This window comes from Equus przewalskii, chromosome 15 (genome assembly GCF_037783145.1).
Source record: "Equus przewalskii isolate Varuska chromosome 15, EquPr2, whole genome shotgun sequence".
Classification (NCBI taxonomy): Eukaryota; Metazoa; Chordata; class Mammalia; order Perissodactyla; family Equidae; genus Equus; species Equus przewalskii.
The window spans coordinates 26,829,542-26,852,312 of record NC_091845.1 but is presented as its reverse complement, the minus strand read 5'-3'; the positions used below and the strand labels follow the sequence as shown (position 1 = coordinate 26,852,312).

Sequence of the window (22,771 nt, the reverse complement as noted above, 5' to 3'; positions counted from 1 at the left end):
AATTTTGTAGAATATTTATATGGCATGAAATATTTTTTAAATTTTTTCAGCCGTTTAAAAAATGGTATGTACAGGCAGCAGCTGGGTTTGACCCATACATGGGCTATAGTTTGCTGACCTCTTGCCTAGAAGCCTGTTAGATCCCTAAGTCCTATACATTTGTGGGGTCACCAAGCAACACTCCCCTCTCACCCCCTACCCCCACCCGCTAACACACACACACACTGCCATTCGCCACCTCAAGTATTCTATACTTTTGGTATGGCAGCTTAGTCTGATGCCCCCATCTTCCCCATTAGGATGAAATTCCAGTAGGTTACTTGTTATTAGTTATAGTGTGTGGCCTTCCCTTCTTAGCACACACATTATACTGTATCACCAGGTAGTTTTATTTATTGCTAAAAATGTTGTCACCTTGTGCAGTTTTCCATAGAGCCTGATGATTGAACCCTGTCGTGTGTGTGACGGTATTGAAGGGAGTCAGTGCCTTTGGAGCTGTGAGTATGTTTCAAATTCTGATTATCCTCCCCTTGCACTGTAGGGGAAGTAATTGATACTAGGCCCTCAGGCTGCTCACTAGACACTCTTACCTTAAGGAAATCTGTATCCGGCCTCCCTCACCCTTTTTCGGAATGATTGGTTAAATGAAGCACACAAAGATTCCTCTTGTGTTCTAACCCCTGGAGATTAGCTCCAGGATTGGTGTGTACAGGACATGTAGATGTCTGACTGTGTGTAATTTCATCTGGCCATCACTGAAGCTCTGAGGGTCGCTTCTTTTAGTTTTACCTCTTCCCTGACTCTTGGACCTTCTCTCTTGGTCATTGTATAGGATGCAGATTTGGTGACTTGGTAACTGCTATAACTGATTGGTTTATTTTTTTGCCTCCCTTCCTGCCTTTTAACATTCTCTACTAATGTGCTCGTTTTGCAGCAAGTATGTTCTTTTGAGAGTTTAACTTTCTAAAACAACAACATGGTGCTGAAAATAAAACCACTAGACGGTACTGGGTATTTTAGAATTTTTCCACCTCCAAATGTAAACCTAATGCAATATCAGAGATATAAATCAATATTTTAAATATTTGGAGATAAAATGCAATTAAAAAATGCTTTTTGCCATTTTATCTAGATAATTAGAAATGTAAAATATGTTATTACTCTTAACATTTAAGAGTTAACTTCTTTTTAAAAAGATAAATTTGGTACATATTTTCTGGATGACACTGTGGGCAATACAAATCCAAAGTCATAAAATAAAATGACAAGCCAACATCTAGGAATTTATCTTAAAGAAACAATTGGTCAAGGGGCTGGCCCCGTGGCCGAGTGGTTAAGTTCACGCGCTCCGCTGCAGGCGGCCCAGTGTTTCGTTGGTTCGAATCCTGGGCGCGGACATGGCACTGCTCGTCAGACCACGCTGAGGCAGCGTCCCACATGCCACAACTAGAGGAACCCACAACGAAGAATACACAACTATGTACCGGGGGGCTTTGGGGAGAAAAAGGAAAAAATAAAATCTTTAAAAAAAAAAAAAAGAAACAGTTGGTCAAGTGTGCATAGAAGTGTGTACCAGACTGCTCACTGCCCCGTTTTTTTTTATAATAACAAAACATAGAAGGTAATCTAAATGCCTGTTAATAAAGGATTAAGTCAACTAGTGCCTGTCTATATAGTGAAATAATATGCAGTCTTTAAAAAGGATGATGGAGGTCAATATTTATTGACATGGAGTGATATTTAGAAAAAAGAGAACAGCAAGAGAATGTGTATAATGTGTGATATTTTTTTTTTTTGAGGAAGATTAGCCGTGAGCTAACTACTGCCAATCCTCCTCTTTTTGCTGAGGAAGACTGGCCCTGAGCTAACATCCATGCCCATCTTCCTCTACTTTATATGTGGGACGCCTACCCCAGCATGGCTTGCCAGGTGGTGCCATGTCCGCACCCAGGATCCGAACTGGCAAACCCCAGGCCACCGAAGCGGAATGTGCACACATAACCACTGTGCCACCAGGCCGGCCCCTAATGTGTGATTTTTAAGATGGACAAAAGCCCTGTATATAGAAACCTAAAAGAAAGTATCTGAAAAGATAGACACCAAATAATAGTAACTTGTTATCTCTAGGTAATAGGATGGTGAGTGATCTTTTTAATGTTTTTCTGTTTTTTTCAGCTAGCATGCACTTCTTGTATAATCAGGAAAAAATAATAAAGCTATTAAAGACTAAACATAGTAATTGAAAACATCTCCTATTTGTGGCTGAGTCCTCATTCCCTGAGATGACTAATTCCCTTTGCAGTCTGTGTTGTATTGAATGAGAAGTGAAATATGCTTTCTTGTATACCTTTAAAAATGTTTTGTGTACTACTGAGAAACAAGAATATTTTTCAGACTCTTCCAACAGGAAGGAAAAAATTCCATACAGGACTTAGTTTTCAGAAGAAACTCACTGAAAACATGCACATAAACACAGACGTTTACATTGATAAAGATAGTATATTGTGCCTCATTTCTTGCTGTGAAGGATTTTTTCCCCTGTTCAAATTCCTATAAAATTATAAGGAATTCATAGTACGCAGGGAGTGTAGGGTAGTGATTAAAAGTGTAGGCTCCACCACCTACTGTCTGTGTAGCTTTTATCCACTCAGAGCCTCAGTCTCCTCATCTGTGAGATGTGGGTAACACCTTGCTAAGTTATTGTGAAGATTAAATGAGGCAAGTGCTTAGCAGAAGGCAGATATTTAGCAGTAACTGAGGAGGAATAGTGGTGGGAGGGGCAAGGGTATATAATAATGATGGTAATGATAGCAATAATATTTGTGCTGATAATACTATTGGCTGTTAATATTTCTCCTCTTCTGGATACAAGTTTGCATGAGGGCAAAACCTTGTTTGCCACATTCCACTTTAAACCCTCTAACTAGACCAGGCACCTCAACCAAGACAGGTGTGTGGTCTAGTTTCACCCAGTCGTGTTCCCTTTACCGTGGTATCTCTGTGTACACTATCAAAAAAAAGAAAGCGTTCAGGGGCTAATAACTCACAGGCGTAGAGTTGGTGCTCTCTAAATATTTGTTGAATTGATGATGACCTAAGGCAAGCATTGCCTCGTGACAGTGTGTGGTGCACTTTTCAAAGGGCGTTTCGGTAATCTTCAAAGTGTATGGAAGAAAATGCCAGGCACAAAACTGTTATAAGGGAGAATCTGTTTTGATTTCTAGTTTTTGAATGAATCATAGCCATTTTGTTTCGTTTTTCTTCTCAGCCAGTTACCTTCAATTTCAACGCAACTATGTTTACACCTGCATCCTTGTGGTATAACTATGATAATTTTAGAAGATTTTCACTTAAGTTATTTTGGCTTTGGAGTATGTTCTACTCCCCACTCTAAACCCCCAAGTTCTGACTGAGATACATTTCAGTATTTCTATAGAATTAGAAATATTGACCTGGCCATGAAGAATGAGAAGTATAACCACATCTGGCCGTGATGTAGTTATTTGGTGACATTGGAGCTTTGAGTTTCTTCATAGGAAATTTTAGGAAATAGATGGAATAAAAAAATATAGAAATATTATGACAATTCATGCAGCATGTCTATCACTTATCTATTGCTGAGTAAAAACAACCCACTTCAAAACTTTGTGCCTTAAAACAGTGACCATTTATTTGCTCACAATTAGGGCAGGGCAGTTCTTCTGCTGGTCTTGCCTGGCCTGAGGTCACCACTGTGGCTGTTGTCATCTGAAGGCTCTAGTCGGAGCTCCTTGGCCTAGGGATGTCTAGCTGGGACAGCTCATTTGAGCTCTACTTGATCTCATCTTCCAGGAGCTAGACCAGATTTTCTCACATGGAGGCACCATATTCCAAGAGGTGAGTCCTGTGAGGTTTCTTGAGGCCTAGGCTTACAAGTCACACAGTGTCACTGCTACATTCTAGTGTCAAGGCAAACCACAAGACCAGCCCGGATTCAAGTGGTTAGAAAGAGACACCAGCTGTTGATGGGAGATGCTGCAAAGTGTATCTCACAGGTCTGATCCTGCCTACAGGGATGTGGGGGTGCACTGTTGCAGCCATCTTTGCAAACAGTATGCCCCTTGCTTTTGTTATGTTAACCAAACTCTCCTTGTTTGGGACTGATAAACTCTGTTGTGAAGAGTAGTGCTAAGTGCTTTCCTGTGTTGTCTCTTGCAATAATAACTTGGAGATGCATACTATTATTATCCCCATTTTAAAGATGTGATAAGTGAGTCTTAGGGAGATTAAGTAACTTGCCCTAGATCCTTTAGCTAGTTAGGGGCAGATCCTAAAAGTTAAGGAAAGCTTATCCCTATACCAGTGCTTCTTAAACCCATTGCTGAACAACTTTCATGGGGGAAGGAGAGAGATTGAGAAGTGGGAGGAAGCATATCTTTAAAAATTTCAAAAGAAAAATCTAATATCTTAAAATTTTACATGAATTTTGTATTCTATGCTATGTTCCATCCCTTTGTTTTACCATAAAATTAATAGTTTAAATTACTTGCCAATCAAATTAAATTTTATCCCCCAAATCTTTGAGAAAATGAATTCTTCTAGGCTCAAAATAATAGCTAATAAGCTAAAGGTCTTTGGTTATAAGCCGTAGAAACTAAATCTGGTGACTTTAAGCAAAAAAGGAGGTTGCTGGAAGGATGTGGTGTAGCTCCCAGAATTGGCAGTAGAGCTGAAGAACCAGGCCTCAGAATAGAGCAGCCCCAGAGCAGCTTCAGGGATCCAGGTAGCAGGACTCAACGGATCGTCTCCTCAGGACTTTGTACCTTCTCTGTTTTTAACCCCACTCTCTACTGAGAGTATATTCTCAGGCCCAGACTGGGTCCTGGCAAGTCCCTAGGTTCCTGCCTCACCAAGAAAGTACCTACTGGGGGAGTTGTCATTCTCTAGCACGAGGAGTGGATGCAGACCTGGTAAAACCACTGAAACCACTATCCAAACATTTGTGGGCCACTATGTGTGTATTGCTTTGTGTATTATCTATCACATTTAATATTTGCAACACCTGATGACCCCTGGTTCCTCCCTCTCCTCCCACCCCACATGCCTCCGAGGGTTCTTAAACCGCAGTTTGAGACGCACTCTTGTGGCTCTATACTATTTCCATTTCAGCTAATCAGCACCTACCACTGTACATTCAGTAACATATTCATCCATTTTTTCCATGGTAATGTTTTCTAAAACATATTATGCATTTCTCTGATTTTTTAGAAGAAAAGCATGTGGACTGTGATTTAACCATTTATTGATAACAGGGTCCCTGTTAACATTTTTACCCAGTGCATAGTGTCTTCTCCTGGTGTCTAGTTGCTTTCATTGTAACCTTGCTAATACTGTAAACATTTTACACCTTCAGTTTATAGGCTGAAAGGCCAACCTACATTTATATAGCCTTTGTAGTGTAAGTTAGACTATGTTTCAAATGGTAAAATGTTGTACAAATATGGTGTGATTTTATTCAGGGCATTTTCACATGTATACTTCTGTTTTAGCTAGCCATGGTATCTAGTAATTAAGATTTGGCACTCTCACCCCCGTGGCCCTGGTTTGTTTCCTGGTCAGGGACCCAAACCACACGTCTTCTGCTTGTCATACAGTGGCACTTGCATGTTGCCGAAATGCTGGAAGCAATGCCACTGGTATTTCAAATACCAGCAGGATCACTCATGGTGGACAGGTTTCAGTGGAGTTTCCAGACTAAGATAGAGTATAAAAAAGGACCTGGCCACCCACTTCTGAAAAAATTGAAAACCCTATGAATAGCAGTGGAGCATTGTCTGATACAGTGCCGGAAGGTGAGAGGATGGTGCAAAAAGACCAGGCAGAGTTCCACTCTGCTGTACACAGGGTTGCTAGGAATTGGAATCAGCTCAATGGCACTAACTGCAAACTCCTGTGTTATCTATTGAAGTCAGAGAAGAGCAGATTTTCTCCTATTTTTCAGCTGAGCATATGATTTAGAAAAGGTAAGCAATTTCCCCCGTAATATAGGACTGTTGGCAGGAGAGCTCAGTGTTCTGACTACCCATGCCTTTGCTGAGGGAGCTTCTAGAACAGTGGTTTACCAACTACAGAAGCCCCTTTTCTGGTTTCTAAAGGTGCTGGGCCAAATTGCAGATGAATGAGCTGATCTTTGCCCTCTGTTACTGTGGGGACATTCGTGTGTGATGGAGGTATCTAGTAGTCACCTTGGTCGCTAGCAACTGCTTTTGTTTACTGTTGCTTTGGAGGCCAAATATCTTTTTATTTCCCCACAGATAGCTAGTCTAGGAGTCGTTCATCCCACCTCTTCTTGCCATGATTAGCTGGTTTTGAAGTACCTCTTGGAGCCCTTCAGTCTGGCCTGTTTTACTTCCCCACAGTGTAATTACCACCTTGTGGTGTAGTCACTTGTCCTCCCAACCCCTGGACTCTTCTTTTAAATGGCCTGCTCTCTTTTCTGCTGTTCAGGTCCACCGCTACAAGAAATGTTGAGAGGAGCACTGAGCTTTCATTTAATTAGGGTCTCCAGGCTGTGTTCTGTTAACAATAGGGTTGTATGTTAGGGCCTTTCCCCCTTGCTTTTAAAGTTTCATTATAGTCTGAACCATCAACGTGATCACAGTGGTAATATGGTAGTTCTTGTTTGGCCAGACTTATGTGTAAATAGAGACATCCCAAGACTTTTCCATAGCTTTTAGAACCTTATCCTAGTATTTAACACTAGTTTTTAAATTGTCTTTTTCTAATTTGTTTCAGGCACTGATTTCTACAGCTTTTAACTATGTTCTGTTAACACTTAACGCTAGTCAAAAAACTGTCTTTTTTCTCTTGTGTTTCTTGTTTATCTCATGATCTCATTTTTGCAGACATTTTGAACTTTTAGAATACTTGAACTTAATCTTGCAAAGAGTGCCAGCAAAGTTCTACACTGAAAAATGCATACTTTTCTTTTTTTTTTTTTGTATTTTATTCACTCGTGTTTGTAAGTTTTAACATAGCACAAAGGCATTTTTAGTGTTCTGGCACATAGCTCCTCTTGGCTGCTAGGAGAGGAGCTATTTAAGACTCCATTCTCTACTTACTCCATTCCCCACCCTTTTGATTATTATTGTTCTGGTACTTATAAATCATTTGGAAATCGAAGTTAGAAAGGAGACCATTTGCCATTAAGTTAGGACAGTTTAAAAGGAATCACTTGGTCAAGTTTACTAGCTTCCTGAAGCTAGTGAAGATGTTTGTGGTTTCCAAGATCCCTTGTTAATATATTTCAATACAAGACACTGAATAATGCATGTTTAGCTATATGGATTATGAGAAATGTAGCTTCTAGAAAAGACAGTATTCCAGTTTTCTGTTTATAGAACTATAAATGGCACTAAACTGAAAAATGACTTGTCATAGTAAACAGTAGTCATGATGTGGTAGTAGGCAGGTTTCTTAGTGTGTCTGCTGCTTTAGCTAACAGCAGTGATTAGCTTTCTTTTCCATAGATCTGATGTCAAGTATTAATCAGCTCTAGGCCGGAAAGTTTTTATTGGCTAGGATTTGTGGTAGAGGGGACACCAGTCTATTTTTTATCTGTAGTCTCTTAGCCGTATAACTGCATATGATATCATCTGTGCGGTGTTCTTACAAAGAGAAACAATTCCATTCTTTTTCATCTGTATTAGAAGTACTTCTGAGTGTGCAAATAGTGAATTTTGACCTTGAAGTATCTAAATTATCTTAATTAAGGTTGTGATGTGTATTAGAAAAAATTTACATGTTAAATCCAATTGAGCATTCTTGTTTTTCACATTTTGAATGTTTTCTTAATTTAAAAACAAAGTTCATAAAATGATTTTACTAGTGAAAATCCTAAAATACACAAAAGCTAAAAAATGCCATTTGGATTTTGAGTTTCAAGTTACATAAATTTGGTTCTTATGGAAAAGTGAAATTCCTGAATGCTTACAGAGTTTTTGCTTAATAATTTTTCCCTGATTGCAGAAATCATAGGTGTTTATAGAAAATTTGGAAATTTTCACAAATACACAGAAGGAAATAAAAGTTACTTATACTTCTCTTACCCAGAGGAGATACCACTATTAACTTTTGATGTTTATCTTCCCAGCTGCTTAGAGTTCGCCAATAAAATATCCTTTGAAATGAATGCTTAGAAGTAAGGGTAATGAGTGGTAGAAATGGTTATATAGTGTGAACCAAATTTTGTTAATCCCACTGCCTCTCATGTGTTGCCTTCAGGCTGTGGAGAAGGGCTTCCCCTCCAGGATGGAAGAGAGCCTTCTTGCCCTTAGGCCATCCTTGGCTGAAGTGTAGCAGAGCATCTTTTCTGCAGACTGCCGTCTATCTGCCTGTCTTTATTTTAGCAACTCTTTCTGTCAGCTCTGAATGCCTGCTGGTTGCAGAGGGAGACATTTGGAGTCCTTCTTGGAGAAGCTTGTTGACATCAGCCATATCAGTTCTTATCAACTCCCTAGAAGAATCCTTTAAATCAGCTCTTGATGGAAAGAATGCCCCAATATTCGGAAATTTAGTAAGCTCCAGGATACTAGTGCCAAGTGAGAGCAAGGTGAAGTGTTTAGAGACTCCCAGGTGATTTCAATTAACATCTAACCTCCAGTTGCCTTGGTAAAAGAAAAATCCGAACAAGGAGCTCTGAGCAGATTATGGTATAAGCATATGCCTGTCCTCTCCTGTGGAAAAGTGCTAATCTGGTCAGATCTATTAAAGAGACAGGCAAGGCTGAGCAAAGCAGAATTTTCTCATCCTGCTCGTCTTTTGCAAAAGAAAAATTTATCCTGAGATGAAAGAGAGAAAGAAGGAAAGATCATGGGCAAGTGGCTAGTAATACAAGATGGTTAGCTCTCTTTTTGTGTGCCTTGGGTCGTAGTAAGAAAGATTCTCAGGTCTGAGAAACTAGCGAAGTGAAATGACACACAGGGCAACTTCCCCAGGCAGTGATACAACTTCATGGCATTCAGCGTGAAAATACAATGCTGACTTTGATTCAGGAGCCCTCAGTGAGAGGAAACCCATGGAGAAGCAGGAGGAAGTGGCATCTTTTTCTAAACATTATATTCTTGACATCTAACAGGCTCTTGCCTAGAGAATTCTAAGTGTTGGCCCCTCTGTTCTGCCAGCTGTCTTTCAGGAGCACCGTCCCACATTCTGCACTGACCAGTTTAAAAAGTGTCATTTCTGCCTGAGAAACGTAAGAGCTTACATGCAGTGCTTGGTATGAAGGAATTGCTTTGGAAGATGAATAACTCTTGTAATAACTTCTCACTTGCAAAGGAGGGAGATTGCTGGTTTTACAACTCTGTGGTTTAAATTCTTAGTCTGGCAGGAAACAGTCCAACTCAGATGGTTCAGGAGACTTTAATCAAGGGATTATTTTCAGAGGAGTGGGCAGAGTTAAGGGTGACGTGGGGTTCCTGTCACCCAGAAACTAACAGCAATGGGAAGCTGTTACCAACGCTAGGTCCAAAGGAGCAAAGAGAAGAAATAGCATTCGTTCCTGGAGTCCAGTGAGAGAGCTGGAGCCATAGAGGGCTGTCTGACAGGAGCTATAGTCCTAGAGGGACTCAGCCACTGCCAGAAAATGCAGCCCAGAGCAGGGAGAGAATAAGGAAGCAATACTCCCCTCCCCCACTTTGTTTTCTCCCTCTTTGATCTCCTTCCAGTGCCTTCTATTGGCCAAACCCGCCTGGAAGCCTGCCTGCAGGAACCCAGTGATGCTACCCATAGAGGTCAGCCTTTGGGGCACAGAGCAGGGCCAGAATGGTGGAAAATTGATCTGGGATTGGAAAGGGAGATCAAACAGGAAATTACTAGCATACGCTAGTAGCATATTCATAATCCCATTTTCATCGTTTCATCTCATCATCGTCATCTCCTGAAATCCTAAAATAAACCTTAAAGCCTCTGAACTATTGATTATGGCTTAGTTTTATCTTTTAATATAAATAGTCCAAATAGTTTCCCTACCCTTATCAGAGTAATTAAATATTCAAAGAGAGAATCTGATGATTCTCAGAAGAATTGGAAAATCACTGAAAGACCTTCTGTTGGAGCATTTTGTTCTTGGTTAAAATTAAACTAAGATTTTTTTAAAATTATATATGTGACTGTACAAGTGATTTATCCTAAATTATAAAAATTGTACTTTTAGTCACACATTGGTGAAATGGGTTTTTGTTGTTAAAGTTAAGCTGGAAAGGGAAAGTAGAACTTTTTTTTTAAGTCCTTGTATATTATCCCTTCAGATCTTTTTAACTAAGGTGGGATGAATTGGCAAGAAAATTCTTACTCAGCCAATGTGGAAATATAAGAAGAGATTTTTAGCTATTAAAAGAGGGTCTGTTTCAATTCATAACTTTATTGAGCATTTGACTTTGAGAGATGGAAAGGTAAATAAGATATATACTCTGCTTTCCGAAAATGTATGACTAAACAATAAAGAGTTCAACACCCAACTATAATCAATCAGCGATAGGTACTTTAATAGAAGCATCAACTGTGGGATTAAAAAAAGGGAGAAGTGGTTTAGTCTGTCTTTACCGGAGATTCTCTCATATGACTGACAAATATTTATCAGAAGTCTACACTTGCCATGCCATAGAAGTACAGATGACAAAAAGCTGCCAAATGGCCCTGACCTCAGCAGGGAGCTGGGCTCAGAATGAGCCTTTTACTACTGTTTCAGCAAGGGCAGCCAGTCTTTTGGCACCTTCCCACTGCTTCAAGGATGGATGACATCCAAAACCCTTAACATGTCCTTCCGTGGTCCTCTGATCTGGCCCCTCCTACACCTCCAGCCTCCTCAGGTGCTCTGGCCTCTTGGTTCCTCAGATTCTCCCTGCTTCCTCAGAGTCTTTTATCTTGAGATTCCCTTTGCCTGCAGTGCTTGCTGCAGCCCTCATCTCTGAACACCTCTTCTGCCTCCTGGGCCCAGTTTAAATGCCACCCCTTCACAGAAAACTTCCCTGACCTTCCAGACAAAATCCAGGGATCTTGTTATGTGCTCTAAAACCCATATTCAGGCACCCTGCTCTTCTCCTTCAAGCACCTTGCCAATTTACTTCTGTAAACGTTGATGACTGGCTTCCTTACCAGAATGTAAGCACCATGGGAATAGGGTACATGTCTGTCTGTTTCACGGCTATGTCCTTAGCACCAAGCACAATGCTTAATAATGGTTCCCAGTAAAGAATTGTAGATGGAAGGAGAAAGAACTCGTCTTAAGCCCTGACTACTACCACTCACCAACCTTGTGACCTTTGGTATTTCACTACTTGGGGTCTCAATTTCTTACCTGTAAATTGGGCATAACAATGATGACTGGCACTTAGTAGGTACTAGGCACTGTGGTTTACTTGTGTTTTCTCCTCAATTAATCCTCATCAGGTGAAATGACTTACTTGGGGTCACACAGTTTGTAAATAGAAAACAGGATTTAAATCCTGGTCTATTCAAAAAACAGACTGCTCTTCTCCATGCCTTTATGTGATTACCCTGGGGGTAAAACCTGTAGAAGAGAAGGTCCTTGACACAGGATAGTAGAGATGCCCCTGCTGAGAATGTTGACATTAATAAGAAGCTGGCTGGAGATCTCTTAAAGCAGTTTTAGAGAATCAGAGTGTGGAATTAACTCCACTTAGATAAAGAGGTAAGTGACTTCTAAACTGAGTTCTGAAGAAGTTAGCTGGGTCCAGAAGCAGCCTGTAGTGCAAATGCCCTGAGGCAGTAACTGGGGCCAGAGAGTGAAGAGCCTTGGGGGCTCTGCGAGGAAGTTGCTACTTTCTATAAAACACGGTAGGGAGACCTTGATGGGTTTTATTTATTGAAATATTTTGGAAACAGGAAGTCTCAATTTGGAGTCCCTTTTGGGGGTGGAATTGTCCAAAGCCCTCTGCCAGTTTGCGTCTACTCTGTAGTAAAGGACTCATTTTAGCTGATTCTTTGGTTCTACTGTAGCATGGAGCACAAGAGTGTTTGAAAAGGAATCAGCAGTGTGAGGTTAGGAATGGATGTGTATGTTCAGTTGTTTGGCACAATTCTGTTGTTTGTTATTGTTTTTCTGTAAGAGTAGTTTATGTAGTCCAGAGTGGTGGCAACCTCGCACAAGTTACTTCACCTCTCTAGCCTCAGTTTCTCATTTTAAAATTAGGGATAATTAAAATATCTACCTCACAGGCTTGTTTTGCGACATCCACACAGTGCCTGGCACAAAATAAGCTTTCAGGCAGTGTTAACTGTCATTGTTAATAGATCCTGTCCATTGTGGCCCATGCCTCTTGAATGATTGTGCATTGTTTATTTATCAAAGATGGATTGACTGGGACATAGGAACTGACCTTTTTTTAAAGACCATGATTTTAGGATTTATAAAGATAGTAAAATAGGCAATGAAACGCCTTAGTAGGGCAGGCCTAGTGTTTCCTAGATGTGTTTGTGATGAAATGCAAAATGTAAACATGAGCTAATGCTTGTAGAACCCATTGTATGTGCCAGGGCTGTGCTTTCCATGCATTCTCCTTGAGAAGTAGGTTTGATTATGTTTATTTTACAGATAAGGAAATTATGATTGTGTCTTTCTAAGATGTTATCAGACAACTGTGGAAGCAAACATTAAGCCATGTGCTTCTCCAAACCTTTTGTGCCTTCAGTGCCTGACTTATCTTCCAACAACTTCAGCAGCTCTGCTCTGCTGGGAGGGAAAAATGGGCACAGGGCTCTTAATTTTTTTCTAATCTATTGGATTAATTGGAAGCGTCAGGCATAATGTTCTGCCTAGTGCCTACTAGAGGTTCAAGAAATGTTTATTGAATATAAATCTTAATCAGACTGAGTGAGAAAAAGATGACAGAAAAAAGCAGTAGTAGGTGCTGGCCCCAGCTTATTTTCTTTAAAAAAAAAAAAAGTCTGAGGTCACCAAAGATTTTATTAGCATAGCCTGTTTACATAGACTGATGGTTGGAGTCTGAGGTGCAGAATTTTCCTGCGTGTGTTGCATGGGATTAACTCCGGTCTGTGCAGTCTTCAGAAATCTCTTTGCTTCCACTAGGTGCCCCCACTGGCCGAGAAGCTCCTGGCTCTGTCCTTGTGTTGGGCTGATTAGTTTAGTCTCAATGAAGAAAAACTATGTGTAACATTAAAATATACAAACCATAAATAGAAAGGTGTAGCTGCTGCCATAAATCATAACTAACATATTTCAAAGCCAGATCTGACTGATACTTGTGTTTTCCTTTAATTCAGGTAATTAAGAGTTGACATAAAGGAAGTACCATTTAATTAATGGTACTGAGGGGAGAAAGCAGAAGACCTGCATAGAACAGCAAGCATGCTGCATCGAATTCTAAATTTCCTCTTCCTCCCCCCAGTAACATAAAAAGATCTTTGTTCTATTTTGTGGGGAGGAACTTCATTATAACAAGGCATTTATTGGCTTTATCAAACCTGGAAGGTGGCCAGTCAGATGGTAGTTTGATTACTAAGCATTCTCTTTATGATTTGTCATGTTATGTCACAAAAAGCTACTTAAAGAGATAAGTGTGTTGATTTACTATAGAAGTAGTTCATGTAGAAATTTTAAAGTGTCAAACATTAAAAGACTATGGTAAGACCAAGTCCCAGATCTTGGTTTCTAATACCTACCGTTCTCCAATAAAAGGAACCAGACATGACTTAATTCTGTGACTGGGGCAGGGAATAAACAAGATGAGCCCTGGAGCATCTTCCAATGCCAGAAAGCAAGAAAGTGCTAAAACAAAACAAAACACACAGACACACACCGCATAATGATGGGGTATGTCACAGGGACACCGGAGCCTGAAAGAGCTTCCAATGATCAAAGCTGGGACAGTTTAAGCAACTAAATAATAGTTTTAAATTATAACCCAAGATATCAAATAAATAAATAAAATATGCAATATGCATATATAATATAATAAATACTAATATAAATAATATGTAGTATAAATGTAATAAAATAATCGTATAAAACAAATATCCATGACTCCATACTGATATAAACAAGTGATTGAATAAGTAAGCAAATGAGAGAGAATAGATAAGTCTTTCATGTAGAAGAATTCCAAATGATTTATGTCAGTAATCCCCCGAAAGGAGGTGAAACACAACTGCCCATCCCTTAAATGTGGGCTGTGCAAGTGACTTCCTTTCAAAGAGTAGACAGTATAGAAGGGGAGGTGGACCTTTACAGTGGAGAAACCTGACAAACACTCCCTCAGCCAGATGATCAAGTTAACATAAACAGTGATCAAATGCATAGTTGATATAATGTAATGAGAATAGCACTTTATCTCTGTGGTCTTCCTCCCCAAATCTCATAATCCCATTATAATCATGAGGAAAACATTGGCCAAATAATTGCAGACTTTCTACAAAATACCTAACCAGTACTCCTCAAAACTGTGTCAAGATCAAGTCTAGAGGAAGAATACAGAGACAAGACAACTAAAGGTAATGTGATCCCCTGGATGGGATCCTGGAACAGAAAAAGACATTAGGGAAAAACTAAGGAAATCTGAATAAACTATGGACTTCAGTTAATAATACTAATTTAGGGGCCAGCCCCATGGCCGAGTGGTTAAGTTCCCGCACTCCACTTTGGCGGCCTAGGGTTTTTGCTCGGTTGGATCCTGGGCGCGTACCTAGCACCACTCATCAAGCCATGCTGAGGCAGCATCACACATAGCAGAATCAGAAGGACTTACAACTAGAATATACAGCTATGTACTGCGGGGCTTTTGGGAGAAGAAGGAAAAAAAAAAGATTGGCAACACATGTTAGCTAAGGTGCCAATCTTCAAAAAAAATAATAGTATTTAATATTGGTTATTGTGACAAATGTAGTATACTAATGTAAGAGGTAAACGATAGGGATATAGAGTATATAGGAATTCTCTGTATAATCTTTGCAACTTCTTTGTAAACTTAAAACAATTCTGAAATTAACAGTTTATTTAAAAAGAAGACTGTGGCAAGGACGAGAGTCTATAGTTCAAGTTTCATTTTCATCATGCTGGGAGCCTGAAGTAAATAAAACAGCCCTTGGTGTTCTAGACTGATTACAGTGTAAATTGGGGCAACTCTTCCTTGCTGTTGTATTGTAAAGCTATGACAGTTTGCTTGCAGAATCACAGAATGCAGTATTTCTAAATGTTCTCTTGTGGAATTTCCTACTGGCATGACTTTTTCCCCCCCTTTGCTTCTGCCCTGTAGCAGTCCCTTGAGTGGCATTTGCTGTCCTAGTTAATCAGAGGGTAGGAGAAATGAAAAACTCTCCTCTTCCCCCTCCTACGAAGTTTCAATGGGCACTGGAAATGTAGGTCAAATTGCATCACTGTAGAAAGGAGCGAACAGGAAGGTATTTATCAAGTGCTGCCAACCTCTCTAGATTCCTAGTCATGATGAACCATTGTTGAGCCAGCTTAGGTGTGAGATACAGGGAATCAGGCAGTCATATTTTTCATATAGTCCCAGAATTTTACATTTTAATCATTGATAAAAAGATCTCTAAAACACCACATGATTTCACCCATATGTGGAAGATAAACATACACATGGACAAAGAGAACAGTTCAGTGGTTACCGGGGGAATGGGGCTGGAAGATGCACACAGCTGGTGAAGGGGAGCCTATATATGGTGACGGACAGTAATCATGTACAACTGAAATCTCACAGTGTTGTAAACTATTATGAACTCAATAAAAAAGTTTTTTTTAATTAAACAAAAATCACTGTCTGAAGCCCTAGTGAATGTCATTTACACTGGCTTTGTTTAATTTGCATCTCCCAGCTTCTGTAATTCTTTTTGTCTCTTATTTATTATTCCAAATTGCAGCAATTTATATTAATTTAGCCTAGGAGATGTTTAAATTGTAGAAACTATTGTCATGTGTATGTGAAAAAAATCTCATTTGGTAATCCTGTTAAGTTTAATAATGTATTTTGCAAATTACGTATAATTATATGCTCAGTGGGATCTTGATTAGCATAGAGAAATCACAAAATATGGGGTTTTAAAAAATTTTTTATTTTCTTTAATTTTTTTTGAGGAAGATTAGCCCTGAGCTAACGTCTGCCACTAATTCTCTCTTTTTGCTGAGGAAGAGTGGCCCTGAGCTAATATCTGTCCGCATCTTCCTCTATTTTGTATGTGAGACACCTGGCACAGCATGGCTTGATAGCTGGTGCATAGGTCCACACCTAGTATCCGAACAAGCAAACCCTGGGTTGCTGAAGCAGAGCATGCAAACTTACCCACTATGCCACCAGGCCAGTCCCTGTTTTTTATTTTTAAGTTATGTTCAAAGTATGCTGTTCCATGGCTGTCTGTTTTTTTAATGGCATAATCTTACAGATTTTAAGATAAGTCTTTAAATATGTTTTTACTGTTTACATATTGTATACTAGCTGCGTTTTGTAAGACATCCAGATACTGGCTGCCAAAGTGGTCCATGTTACTGATATTGTCATGGACAGGAAGCATCCTGACAGCAAAACCAATTCTAAAGCCTGCTCCATTTCCACTCGCTCTCTGCCGCTATCAAGATAATCAGGAGTTCATTTGTATACAAAATGGAAAGTCAGATGATAAAATATGTTTGCACAGCCTTGGGTCTTGTTTAATATTATAGGTTGAATAAATTATTCTGTGATATATGTTTATAATCCAACATACTTTTAGCTGTTTTTTTAACTTTTTATTTTGAAATAATTAAAGATTCACAGGAAGTTGCAAAGATAGTACAGAGAGGTCCTGGTTACTCTTCACTCAGTTCCTCCCATTGATTGTGTCTTTTTTACCTATATCAAAACTAGGAAATTGACATTGGTATGAAGTATGTGTGTAGTTCTATGTCATTTCATCTCCTTTGTAGATTCGTGTAACCACTACCATAATCAAGATAATGGAACTATTCCATCACTGCAAAAATCTCCCTCGTGCTACCTCTTTATAGTCATAGTCATTCCCAGTACCCTCACAATCCCTAACTCCTGGCAACCACTAATCTGTTCTCCAACTCTGTAATTTTGTCATTTTGAGAATCTTACATAAATCTGACCTTTTCAGATTGGCTTTTTCATTTAGCACTTTAAAAAGCATTTTATTTTAAAAAGAATATTTATGTTCAATGTTTTTAAAGAACATTTATTTTTAAAAGAAGTTGTTATCCAGAGTTTGGTTCACTAATTTTCTAACCTGTATTTTTCTAGGTTGGGTGTTCTATACTCTGTGTTGCTATACTTGAACAGCAGCTAAAGTCTTGTATGTACCAACGTCATAGCTGATTATAGCATTAACCTTATTGCCTACTGTTAAGGGTGATACCATGAAGTTAAAGGGAAAATTACCCCTGGAGAAGTCTATCTCGTCAACAAAGTAAATATTATAATTGATTGCTGAGCAGGAGTAAGAAGTCCAAATGTATAGTTTAATTATACCAAATAAAGTAACTGACCTACATTTGTGTTCCATTTCATCTTGATAGAACTCTTCAAAGAAGAAAGACTTTTTGGAACACGATATTTAAATGAACAGCAGTTGAAATATTCACATTAATTAGCTAATGTAAAGGTCATGTCACAGAATTGCTATATGTGGTTAGTATGAAATGTCACCATAGGAAAGCCAGTGTCTGCATTGTGTAAATGAGATTCTTTGAATGTCTTGAGTAGGAAATGGAGTCCTGTGGGTGGGTGAGAGCTGGGAACAGACAACCTCAGAGGGAACAAATCTTCCTCAGATGCCGGTGTGTTTTCTAACAAAATATAAAAAATATTCTAGGAGCTGTAGGAGGGCACGTTAGTGTTTGACTACAAATAATGATACTATGGCTCTAGGGAATTCCATGTGGCCAGACCTATGAAACTGAGCAAATAGAAGGGGAGTCCCAAGGCACTGTTATAGCTCACTAGCAGTGAAGGTGAGGGTGTGAGCACTGGCTCCTCGACTTGCCCAGAATTCATGTTCCTGAAGGTCATGTCAGGACAGATTTTTATAAATGATATAATCTTGTAACTGGCAATTGATCTTCCTTTGGCTCTAGCCAGGTGACGGTCTTCCTTTCATATAGGAAAATACTCTTTGTAATTAAAATCAACCTCTACTTACGGGCTTAACATTTTTCTTCTGATCATCTTTGTTTTCTTCAAGCAGGATGTGATTGTACTTGAAGTAGCTACTGGGATAGAGGAGAAGGGAAATGATGGTTTATTGATCGTTGAATGTATGCCAGGCACTAAGTGTTTATGTACATTCGCACATGTAATTACGGTATTGAAAAATTGTGTTAATGATACTTGTTAAGTAGTGAATCTGAAATAAACAGCATGCTAAGTAACTCTTCATAGCAAATACGCCAGTTTTCTTGGTCGGATTTACTTAAGAAGTCTGTTCCCCAAAACACAATATATATTTTTTATATATGTGTTTTAAGGTATATATATATATATATACACATACATACACACATATGCACTAATTTATATATATATATAAGTAGATAATTTAAAGTATATATTTGTTCATTTAATTTGTATATTCATGAGGCAATGTGTGAAGTGATATGGAATATAGAGATATAAGACCTACCCTCCTCTTAGCAGCTTTCTTTCCTGATGAGGAAAACAAGTTCTAAGTACAAGAAAAACCAGCTTACTACAGGAGTGAGATGAGAACTGCTTAATTTATCCATGCAACATGGATAATAGGGCAATCCATAATTAATTACCAAATAAGTCTTTCAGAATGTAACTGCTATAAATGTTCAGAGGAGGAAAAGATTATTGATCTCTGACCCTTGATTTTGTCAACTGGAAAATGCAGGTAATACCTACCTCATAGTGAGAAAATAATATATGTAAAAGACTTAGTATATTTCCCATTACTTAGCATACTGTCAGTAAATTGTAGCTGTGCTGTTGATAATGAAGATTGTCATAAAAGTAGTGACAACAATAATACTGTTTTAGGATAGGCTGACTGCTGTAGCTACCCAAAACCTCAGTAGCTTAATATAGTACAGTTTGTTTCTTGCTCCAGTCACAGCTCAGTGCAGGGTAGCAAGGAGGCTCTTGCTTCACCCAGTCATTCAGGAGTGAGGTTTTGTGGCTCTGCTCACCCCTAGTTGCTTGGAGCCCTCTCCATTTGACCAGCAAAGGATACAAGAGACTGAGGATCAAGACAAGGAGGTTTGTATGGGCCAAGCCTAGGAGTGACACTCAGCATTTCTGTTCACATTTTAGGATTCAGTCACGTAGTTAACTTAACTGCATAGTTAACCTTAACTGCAATGAATGTTGGGAAACTTAGTCTAATTGTGTCCTCAGGAAGATAAAAATGTGGATAGTGGTGAGCATTGCCAATGTCTATGACAAATAATGTTTAGAAAGGCTTAATAGAAGGGCTTTTCTCGGGATCTGTTGGAGAAGTGAAATTTGTGATAGGTTGCCCAGCCTGCCTTTAAGTTTATTTAAAGAGGAAGTGTAGAAGAATGAAAAATCCCTGCAAGCATTCTTGATCAAACTTACACATTCATCCCACTAGCCACTGCCTTTACTGTAAGCCATTTGGTAGTGACCTTGGGCAAGCCATTTATTGTAGGCCTCTATTTCCTCACAAATATTCTTCACAGGGCTGTGGTGAAGATTAAACAAGATAGTGCATGTACAGTACTTGGCACAGGGTCCAGTGCAGAGTAAGCACTCAGTAAAAATTGCTGTTATTGGTAGTGTTAGCAAGTATGACCCCAGAGTTAAATGCTTGCTAGCTGTTCATTTATTTGACATCTTTCCTAAAGGACTATGTTAGATTGGCAAAGAATGACTCGACTGAGGATTTTTATATGAATTTTAGGGCTCTATAACCTCAGGCCAGTAATAGGAGATTAATGTTGCCCTGGCGCAATATTGGGAGAGAAACCTTCTCTGTCCCCCCAGGCTTTCCTCCCCACAGTCAACTCGGCCGACGTTATTCCTCTGTTAAGAGGACAACAAGAGTACTGGACTTTACCTCTCATCCCTCTTTCCGCTTCCTCAGTGTTGAGGTCTATAGGTTTGGCTGGGAGTAGACAGGGCAAATGCCAGAACAGTTACTTATTGCTCAGGCCTAATTGCAAGTCCTTAGCAAGGCAAAAACATCCCACCCCCAGAAACATATTAACCTGAGTGTATGGGTAGCTGTCAGAATCTGTGGTTCCATTTAATCCAATTCTATTCAGCAGGCATTTATTAACACTTATGGTGTCAGGCCCTGGAGATACAAGGATAAAATGTTTCAGACCCTGCCTTTAAGAAGCCCACTGAGGCAGGTATGCGTGGTGACATGAAGAGGCTTTATCTGAGATAGTTTTGAAGGCGGGTTGTGAGTTACTGAGACGGCAGGAAGAAAGGAATCCAAGGTGGCAGGAACAGCAGGTGCCAAGGAACAGGTAGGAATTGCTGTTGTGGGTAGCAGTGGAAGGAATGGTTTTAAACTCAGTTCTAGTATGCAACTGCCTCAGTTCTACCCTTTATTGACCTCATCTCACAAGCCTCAGTTTTCTCTCAGTTAAAGGTGTGCAGTATAGTAAAAGTTCCTACATCACAGACCTGGGAGAATTAAGTAGGATGATGCATGTAAAGGGCTTACTATGTGTTAATCTTGGGCACATGGTAAGTGCCTAGTAAATACCAACTAGTACTACTCGTGTGCTTTTGTAAATTGACCTGCAAGTCTACTGAATTGACCAAGGATTTTACAAAGACAAATTGGAGAACTACTGGGAATTTTACTATATTTTTGCTTCTCTCTTAGGCTAATGGTGAAATAGTGTACTGTAGTCACAGTTGATGGAAAAATGGCTTGCTGACCCTTCAGCTAAAAGGAGATGGAGCCTGGGTTAACTTCAGGAAAGCCTGAGAGAGGCAGGGCTTGAGATGGAGAGCCCTGCAACCTGAAATGGCAAAGGGAGAGAGGGATAGCTATATTGAACCCTTTAGAGAGAGCAGAGGGGCTGAATGTGTGTGGTTATGTAGAAGCTGTCAGAAAATGGAGGCTCCTTTAAAAATATCAAGACTTTATGTGAGGAGTTCCAGGGAGGGTCCAGAAAGCCCTGGCACTGACTGCAGGGGTTAAAATGTATTCCTGAAACCTCGGCCAGAAGTTTTAGAGCCCTTCCTTCTAAGTGACCTCGTGCCTTTGCCGGTTATGTTTTCAAACTCTCATTTGTTCAGTGGAATGACTCTGACCCGAGAGCAGTCCCTGTAGCTCAGTAGGTGCAAAAACTCCAGCTGACCTTTGAAGAGGGGGATATTCAGCAGCACAATTGAAAAGACAGGTTGTGTGGAGTATAGAGTTTCATTCTTTTTCTTTTTTTGAGGAAGATTAGCCCTGAGCTAACTTCTGCTGCCAATCCTCCTCTTTTTGCTGAGGAAGACTGGCCCTGAGCTAACGTCTGTGCCCATCTTCCTCTACTCTATATGTGGGGCGCCTACCACAGTATGGCTTGCCAAGCAATGCCATGTCTGCACCCGGAATCTGAACCAGCAAACCCTGGGCCGCTGAAGCGGAACATGGGAACTTCACCACTGCGCCACCAGGCTGGCCCCTACAGTTTCATTCTTAAATTTGCTTTGCCAAGGAGGAAGCCTGTCAGGGTGAAAGCAAGGTGGAACTTGGGTAGGAGGGTAAACCAGGGACCACGTTAATTCATATTTCTGGAGAATATGCCTATAGCTGACATGTAATCTGCTTTTAAAATTTTTAGTTTGTGGTTTTTCATGTGGGAGAAGAGACTTAGGAAAACAACATAGGCTCAGGGTCACAAGCATGGCTGCCTACAGGAGTCAGGCCTAGAAGGCAAATAAGTGTCATGCAGCCAGGTGGGTGTTTTGGAAAGTACATACCTGTGATAAGAGGCAGGTCACGACACAGCATCAGCCAGTTATCCGGAGGCAGGACAGCTGGCCTCGGTGGCCAGATTTTTGGACTTTCCAAAAGAAAATGAGAATATAGAATTTTAGGTAAATCTTCCCACCTTTTAAATATTAACAACAAATTTCTTTTTTTCCCTAAGATCCCCAAACAAACAAACAGACAAAAAGTGAACTATTTTAGGCCTGTGGACTTTCTGTTTCCAGTGAGGGTCAAAGAATGGAGAGAAAAATGTGTAACCCTGGAGTTAGGCAGCTCAGCGGAATACAGTGCTGATTCTGGTGCCAGGTACAGTACCTGGCACGGAGCACGTACTCAGCACATTTTTACTGAGTGAATAAACTGGCTGGGGTAAACCTCTCCTGGGTTTAGGTCTTTTCATGTATAGAATGGAGAGACTGGAGTCAGCCTTCCCTCAGCTCTACCTTAGGAAAAAGTCAGAACTGGTGTTGCCCTCCTTGTCAAGCCCACCACTCTGGCCCTTTCGCTTCCCTTTCGTGCCCTCTCCGAGCACCTAGGGTGCCAGTCTCACATTAAAGCTGTGTGGTTTGCCTAGAATTTAAGAAGTTTTAAGAAACAAAAAGAAAGGTTATACTATTATGCTTCAAAACAAGACCGACTCAGTTTAGCCCGTTTTTTCTTTCCTCTATCATGGTTAATAGGTTTTTGCTTAATTGTGACAGAGTTGATTATATAACAAGAAGTGATCTAGAGTATGCCTTAAATTGCAGTAAGGTTCTCAGAGTCTTAAAATTACACAGAAATGTTACTCCTAGAAAAGTAAGTCATTGTCTCTGTAAAAGTT

At 39.8% G+C, this 22,771-nt stretch overlaps 1 protein-coding gene across 5 annotated transcripts in view; it reads left to right on the top strand.

Annotated features, from left to right (window-relative positions):
- ATXN7 (ataxin 7) overlaps positions 1-22,771 on the top strand; it is a 131,102-nt gene that overhangs the window by 5,114 nt on the left and 103,217 nt on the right. The window contains exon 3 of one of the 5 annotated variants that reach the window (XM_070574780.1): positions 424-497. The exons of 3 other annotated variants lie outside the window; for them this stretch is intronic. The gene's annotated coding sequence lies outside the window, so the exon portion shown is untranslated. Of the gene's footprint in view, positions 1-423; positions 498-3,737; positions 3,877-22,771 lie in introns of those variants that run through there. One more of the 5 variants, XM_070574781.1, reaches the window with a different exon arrangement.